Below are 8,270 nucleotides of genomic sequence, written 5' to 3'. Positions count from 1 at the left end.
ACAATAAAGTAAAAGCTTTGTCTACACTTTCTAAGAAACTGGAGAATAAATTACTTTTACCTTTTCGATAGAGTAATATCAGTAGTGTCTGGGTTCTTTTTCACTTCATTGAAATTGATTAAATTGAAATCTAAAATATGATTTTTACCAAAAATGCCCTTATTTCCATAATGTTGTCTTTGTAGAGAAAATACAATTTTTTAAAGTAACAAGTTATCAATTGTTCATTTTAGCTTCATATATTTATTTTGTTTGCAGTTGTTGTTTTAAATCAAATTCTTCTCTTTTTCCGTATACTAAATGGACGATGGCTATTTGAATTTAGAGTTTTTAACTCTTATATCTGTCAGGAATTTCTATACAATGTATTTAAATTTTAATTATCAGCTGTTTATATTTTACAGCTTTTTTGGTTCTAAATGATTTGATTTTACTTATATAGAAATACATTGATCATTGAATAGAAGGGGATTGTGCTATAAAAGAAAAATCTTGACAAAAGATTCAAAAAAATCGTTTTAACAAATCCAAACACGAAGTTTTAACATATATTCCTGCCTTACCAAAACCGATGTTCATGTCTATCCCAGATTGTACTTAGAGCATAAAATGCGATGTAACAAACATGTTTTCAAAATATCTGAGTCACGTTTCTTTTTATATATCGTTATCATTTTTTTCATAGTGTGCATATACAGTACCTCTTTGTTGCACATATCAAGCACATTTCCTTTAATATGAACTTCCTTGTAAAGAAACTGAATCAAAATTAATGGTTAACAAGGTAGATTTATCGCATATTTTTTTTTTTCAATTCACACAAAAAAGGCGATCATATTGAAGAAATCTTGCATATATCATATAGGAATCAACATTCCATCACCTCACATTAATGTATTTGGTCTTGTAAAAATGTGTCTTTAGTGACCCATTTCTTAAGGTGTAATCTATCCCGTATTGACGTCAACTCTAGATCTATTATTTTCTGTGCTGTGCACGGCGTTTTCTGTGGGCAGCTCTTTGGTAGAGTGTACTTCTTTTCTTCATACTTCTGCAAATTGCATGATTGATACGGAGAAAACGAACATTATTCAAAGTCAAAGTCCATAAAAATATACAAAATACGGACAGAGCGATACAAAGAGTTAGGATCAGGTGCTGTGGAAGAGTGAGCATCCCCTGCTGAACGGTAATACGATGTGATATTTCACCTCTTCTGTAAAAGCAGAAAAACAGCAACAGAAATGACAAGTGTCAAATGAAAAAAAAATAAAGAAGATACAAAACCCAAAAAGAACAAAAAACAAAATAATTATCAAAACTCAATATACTTAAAAGAATGGAAACATTTTGGAAAGATAAAACAAATACTTTAAAAGGCTAAAAATGGGTTATTTCTTTAAATATTATTTGTAACCAAAAACTAAAAAAAAAAACTTACCCGAAAATAATTATGTTTAAGAGAATTCTGATAACTGTCAGAACAAAGGAATACATGGTGCTTGAGTCGATGTTTGATCTAAACTCTGGCCAAAGAAAAAAAAAATAATTATAATGCTATTCTACACATATCTTATATTACCACCTACACAGTTTCGAATCATGTATCTTTCAATTAGGCAAGTGAAATTCTGTGCATTTTCTAATTGTCAAAATTGGGTTTTTAGTCTGCCTGAAATCATAGGCTAAAGATTTGCCTGATGTCTTCCCTGGTTTTAAGTTTTACTTTCTGATTTTTTTATCTTAATTTTGTGATTCGACGTTAAATTGTAATCGTTATTGAAATGCGCTAATGTTGATGACAACATTTCAATGAAATATATAGTAAATTGCCCCTTTTCTGCCGGTATACGCATTTGAAATCCATGGTCATAACACTAAAACGAAGCTGACGAATTTCATATTAGTTATGTACTCAAAAACAGGGAATGTGAAGTAAATTTAGAATCGATCTATTTAAAAAAAAATAATGTGTTCTCGCTAATTTTTTTGCAAAAAAAACTTTAAAGATCTACAGTTTTCTCAGAAGTATTATATCTTCATCACTACTTTAAATTACGTTTGTGCAATTTTATTATTTTCGAATGCCTGCATGACTCAAAAAAATGAATTAATCAACAATTCATTCAAAATAAAGTATCCAATCCGTGAATTTAATTTTCCAGTTATAATCGTTGCCGTAGTTTGGATGAAACCAAAAAAAAAACTCACCTAATTTGAAAACATCTACTAATAAAATGTATAAAATGTTATATCGGAAATAGTGCAATTGATTTAAAGTAAAGTTTAATGACCTACATTGTACATTGTATACATTTATACTCCATAGAATGAACTGATTTTGTCTATCACCGAATTAACAGACTTTTGAATCACTTTTCCCTTTAAAATGTCGCAAGGGCTATTTCGTCTCATTATTTTTATAGAATACTATTGAAAGCATACAGTTTAGTATAGAAAACAGGTACTATACAGAAAAACATTACTACTATATGCTCGTGTCCCCTCAATTAAAACGCCTGATACCGCCCCCCCCCCTGTTTTTGGCTTTTCAAGGAATTTTTGGTTGTTTGCAATACCCCCAGCTGAAAACATGTGGTTGTGCCTCCTTACTGAAGTTGCTTCCCATGAACATGCATCACTTGCCTTGACACCCCCCCCCCCTCCCCCACCTGAAACACCAATTTAAATTTTAAGCCGAATCACTATTATTTGTCAATAATAAAAGTGTTTGATTTTATTGATGACAATTTATAGGATGTACATATTTTATTTGGTGATACTTGATATTTTATGTTATGATGTAACCTAATTTATTAAAGTCTTTTCTGTTGATAATTATCTTATTTACCCCCCTTCCCAAAAAATAAATAAATAAATAAAAATCACCAGTAAGAGAAATTTCATGTACAAATATTATGAATTAAGCATAATGACTTATCATATACGTACTGTCCATTTATTTCACGTTTTAGAAAACTTGTACTTGGCTCATAGAATATTGTTGCGCATAAAAATATTACCAAACCGGAATGCGTATTTTTTTCAAAAATAATCACAGTTAAGAAAACAGAATAGAGTTACAGGTAAACCTTGGCGTGTGCACAACTGTAACAAAACAAATACATTATATATTTAATGTACATGTATATAACAAAATGAACTTGGAGATTTAATTTAATCCTGTTTGCAAAAAAATAAAAATGACAAATTTACATTTGATTACGATTTTGGAAGCATCATTCCCTCGAGAAGAATCCATTTTAAGCTTGAAGTAGGCTAATATTAAATCCATCACCCAAAAACAATTTGCACCATGAAAACTATACTGCTGCAGTGAATATTTCCGTAGAAAATAATTAAAATTAAAACAAAAAAAAAATAAAGTCTGGCTCACAGGGCGCCTGGAACACAATTTGCATTCTCACTCACTGCTCTCTATTATATATCCCCAAAAACTGATTTAAAATTGAAAAAAAAAAATCGGGTTGGAATTCGAAATATCTGTATTTGTTGTCGAAGTTTTAAGAAGATCAAAGTTTGGATAATATTTTCTTTTACGCTCACTATTCTCTGTTTCCAGGTCAAAATATCACTGGTTTTGTACATATCTTGTTTCAATTCGATTTCTATTTATTCTGTCATATATTCCAGATCTCCATAAAAGGGAAACATGTTTGCCTTTACAATGCAAAATATAAACTGATTTTGGAAGTTGCATTCTTATATATATACTACCATCCCCCAAAATCCATCTGTACCTGTCTATTCTTTAGACAAAGACCTTTTGTTATTTGAATCTAAATACACAATGGCTATTCAACAAATTCTTGTGCACCCCAAACCTACCTATAACTGTCCATTCTGTAAAGAATGAATTTATTGTATGTGTGCTACCTGTTTTTCACATTTTTCTTTAAATTCTTAATCTGTTTTATTCAAAAATCTTCAAACTGTATTGGTATTTATTGTGTTTACCTCAGAATTTTAGCAACCAAATTTTGTAGCGCATTCAATCCGGGCGTACATCATCACGAAGAAAATAGATACCTTGCATAAAGAGTTAGAGAGGATTGTTGTGTGAAAAAATAAAAATAAAGTAGATTAGTATGCAGACTAAATTAAACAAATAAAACAGAATTCATAAAAGTAAACAAAACAAAAAATAAAATGCAGGACAGGCGCCAGACACTCAGGCGGCGGATCTGTCATTGTATTGTATCGTCAATTAGGCAATGGTATTTAAGAAAGTTACGTACACACAAATACTTATTATATAAAAGACCGGCTTGATCAAACCATTTATTCTCAATTACATAGAGTAAATATTTAAATACACCAAACAAAGTAATATATTTTTCACTTTTACATAATTTACTGTATTCTGCTGAAGATATTTTTGCTTGCTAATATGATTGCAGTAAGCTTTTTACGTCAAATCCTACTATGACGTCAGCAAACCCGCGATCTACCTTAAGTGTTGATAAATTTCAATCGTAAAAAGTTTTGCTAATTTACATAAAAATAGTCCTTCAACAATCTATTGAAATTCCTATGGGTATTTATTGTGCTCTTTTTTTAGCAAGCCAATATTTGCTTTCATATGAAGCAGAATTTGGGCAAAATCTTATGCATGAAAGAAACACACTGTGGTCTTCAACTCGCAATTTAGTTATATCGACGACGTATTGTCATTTAACAGTAGTAATTTCCATTCTTATGTCAATACAATATGCATGTATCCTGGTAAGCTAGAGGTAAAAGATGCCACACACACCTGTGTCATATGACATATTTGGATATTTTACTTGCATACCTGCATACGCAGTTTATATATCTCAGTTGATTCGATACGCAAGAGCGAGCTCTACATATGAACAATTTCACAAACGTGTTTAACTATTGACAAACAAGTTGATTAAACAAGAATTTCAGCTGTCTCATTAAAAGTAAACCTTTCGTGAGATCTGTGGTTGATACAATGACCTTGTCAGCAAATACAAAATATAATTGAATCAAAAGCTGACTGATCTTCTTCATACTAATTGTTAGTCCATTATTTATACACTGAATCGACGACAGAATTTTCCGTCATTTCCAAATCACAAGGAGCCAACGCCGTGTGTGACCGGTCGGCAGGGGATTTTTACTCCTCCTTTGCACCTGATTCCACTTCTTATGTTTTAGAGGTCCGTGTTTGTTCTGCTCCTATTTTGTATTGTTAAATGGACTTTGAATCTTGAATACTATTCGTCATCTCCATATTTTTCATTACAATGAAATATTACATATTTCGATTTTAAAGCGTACGTTTTTCCTCCTAAAACTGACACAGAGGAAGCACATTTTGCACCAATCGAGTTTCACTCTAATTACATTAAGTACGTTTATTTATTTTGCATTTCAACTTTTAAAGCTTTGTAAATTATACTCACTGTGCTGACATTTAGGTCCGACGTGTCCAGAGACACAACCCATGCATGTTCCATTTACAATGTAACAATAACTTCCCTGGCAGTTCTTTGGACAGCGTACACTGCAGTTTTCCCCGTAATAACCGATGGATGGACATCCTAATTGACAGATTTATAAACAAGTGAATATAATCGTTCTTTGAATTTTGAGCGAAAAGATGTAGTACATATAGTTTTCTTCTTATTCTCCAAAAGATACAAGGATTTCTTGCCTTTAAATTCAGTTAACTATGTCCCCTTTCGAAATTCTAACTGGACGAACGAATAAAAATTTAAAATAATATTTAGGTCGTTAAAGCATAGGTACCTTATATATTTTCATTTACCAAAAATCTAAGGAAAAAACATATTGCAAGATAAGTGAAAGAAAAAATTTGCTTATGAAAGGTCATATGCATTTGCTATAACGAAAGCAGATTGTACTTATCCATGCATTATTAATGAACTATATGAAAATCAAAGCATTGCGAAGGAAGCTTGAAATGGACTTATATGGACCTATCATTTGTATCTTAACTTTTATCAATCTTGCAACATAAACAAATTAATAGAACTCATTTTATTTTATTTTTTTTTTTTGTGTGTGTGAAATATGCAATTGGTTTCCAAAAGTGTATCAAACCATTTCCAAAGACAAAAAAAGAATCTTCCAATGGAGAAAAAGCCACGGCATATTAATATAATTTCATTGGTACTTGTATGAAAAATAGTATGAAGCTTTCAAAATATTATATCATAACCGGTGAATTAATAGGAAAGTTTGAAAATCTGTTGTTTACTCTACAGGCTAAATAGAATAAAGCAATACGTTCAATTGACATCAACCATCATATTATTTTCTTGATACCGTATACTTCAAGTTCACAAAGGTCATTGTGAGCATAAGTGGAATAGTCATTAGGGTAGGTAACTCCAGAGAGCCTCTCATTGTAGTAGATGACGTATCTCCCATGTGAAGAGGACATTCAATAGAAGTCATATTCGGTATCGTTGCTGCAGTGTACTGTGTATCCTTAAAACATAGGGTCCCCTCATTCTTCTCGGTTGTGTTCGATACGTATACCGAGAATCCAAGAAAATGACTTGTGAAGCCGTTTGTTTCGTCTTAAAAGATATCAACATTTAATTAAGTAATTTGAATTCATTTTTAAATCACCATTTGATTTTTTTAAGTACATTAATGATTGATTCAAAATCCTTTTTGATCACACTTTGGGTAAAGAGTATACCTTATTTCTTTAGTAATTAATTTAAAATTTGATAAGCTTAAGATCAAATTAAATGTTGTAAAAAAAAAAATACGTATTTTAAATCTTTGAACTATATTATAAAAAAATATTTGAATTGAAAGTTATCTATTAAACAACTATAAAAAAATTACCAAACATATTTGTTTCCATATTTTCAAATTTCAAAATGGCATACGATAAAAATATTTATAACTTTACCCCATGCTATATTATCCGTCCTGTAATATATTGTGATATTATGTATACTGCGCACTCCTCCTAGATCCACCCGCCATTCAGCTCTTATTTGATTAAATGCTGATATCGTACATTGGCCTTCTACAGCAGACCTGTCTGAATATCTACCGCTCCACTGCTCTCTCTGCTCCCCAAGACACACTGGGGAACGGAAACGCCTGCCATGCAGTTTTATTTAATGCTAGATTTTCTGGAAAGTACATACATAACAAGGGTGCTAATTAATCTTTTGCGTTAAAAAAACTTTTCAATAATTCTATATCCTATGAACTATATTCAAATATTTGAATATTCCAGCATAAATGAGAAGAACATGTCTAGAAAGCTGCGAAATCATATTGTTTTTTTTCCGAATGTTGTTTTACGGTTGTTGAATAAAAACAGAAAGCCGAATTTGCAAAATTTTGTGTTGTTTAAGGAAAAGTATTGGGAAGTAATTTTCCAGCATCTCGTTTTAAGATATTAATCAGATTTAATCTTAACACAGTTCACAGTCAATAATGTTTATATCTCGGTGTTATTTTATTCTGCAATTGATTTGTTATGAAACTGAACTGTTATTCATTTTCCCATTGTATGTTAATTTAGAAAATTATTTTCATCTAAATCGAGATGATTTTTGTCATTATTTTCTACATTAAGTTGAGAGAAAAATGGAGAAAAAGATGGAGAGAGAGAGATCAATATCCTTGGCCGAATAATAGATAAGTATAAAATCTTACCGTAGGCTAATGCTAAATTAGCTGTTAATATAACTCCACCAAGTAGATAAAGATTTTCCATTTCGTTATTCATGCACGTATCTTTTCATTTATAAAAGTTATCGCTCACTTTAAGCATAGTTATAGACTATAACAGAGATTTAAATTTACGATAAAATATAGGCTCTCTGTATAAAATACAACCTTGACAAAATGCTTTATCTGTCAAAAATGCTTTAATAATAGCAACTGATTGTATGTTTAATTTGCTTTTTAGTAGAAAATAATATTTGTCCTTAAAGGTAGTAAAATCCACTTTATGTAAGTTTACAGAATAAATACAGTACTGACATTGAAAACATGTGTATAGGTGTTTTATCTCGGTTTCCATCGGAAAACAAATATAAATCTTAAAACAATCGTCTAAAATATCTCTGATGGCATTTGTTATATACAGTGTATGAAAATAAAACCCAGGCATAAGTATTTTATGTTTGTTAAATATTTGGTTTAATGCTGCAAACAGAGTAATTTATTGCCTATGTATATATATATATATATATATATATATATATATATATATATATATATATATATATATATAACAG

The 8,270-nt window shown here is 30.5% G+C and overlaps 1 pseudogene; it reads right to left on the bottom strand.

Moving 5' to 3' along the window:
* Window positions 1–866: 866 nt before the first annotated feature.
* LOC134269939 (uncharacterized) lies at window positions 867–7,744 on the bottom strand (annotated as a pseudogene).
* Window positions 7,745–8,270: the final 526 nt, after the last annotated feature.

The sequence above is a fragment of the Saccostrea cucullata genome, unplaced genomic scaffold, assembly GCF_032062105.1.
Source record: "Saccostrea cucullata isolate Sc308-1 unplaced genomic scaffold, CSIRO_AGI_Scuc_v1 ctg9202, whole genome shotgun sequence".
Classification (NCBI taxonomy): domain Eukaryota; kingdom Metazoa; phylum Mollusca; class Bivalvia; order Ostreida; family Ostreidae; genus Saccostrea; species Saccostrea cuccullata.
Note: the sequence above shows the minus strand (reverse complement) of the source record. Positions and strands in the feature narration are given on the sequence as shown.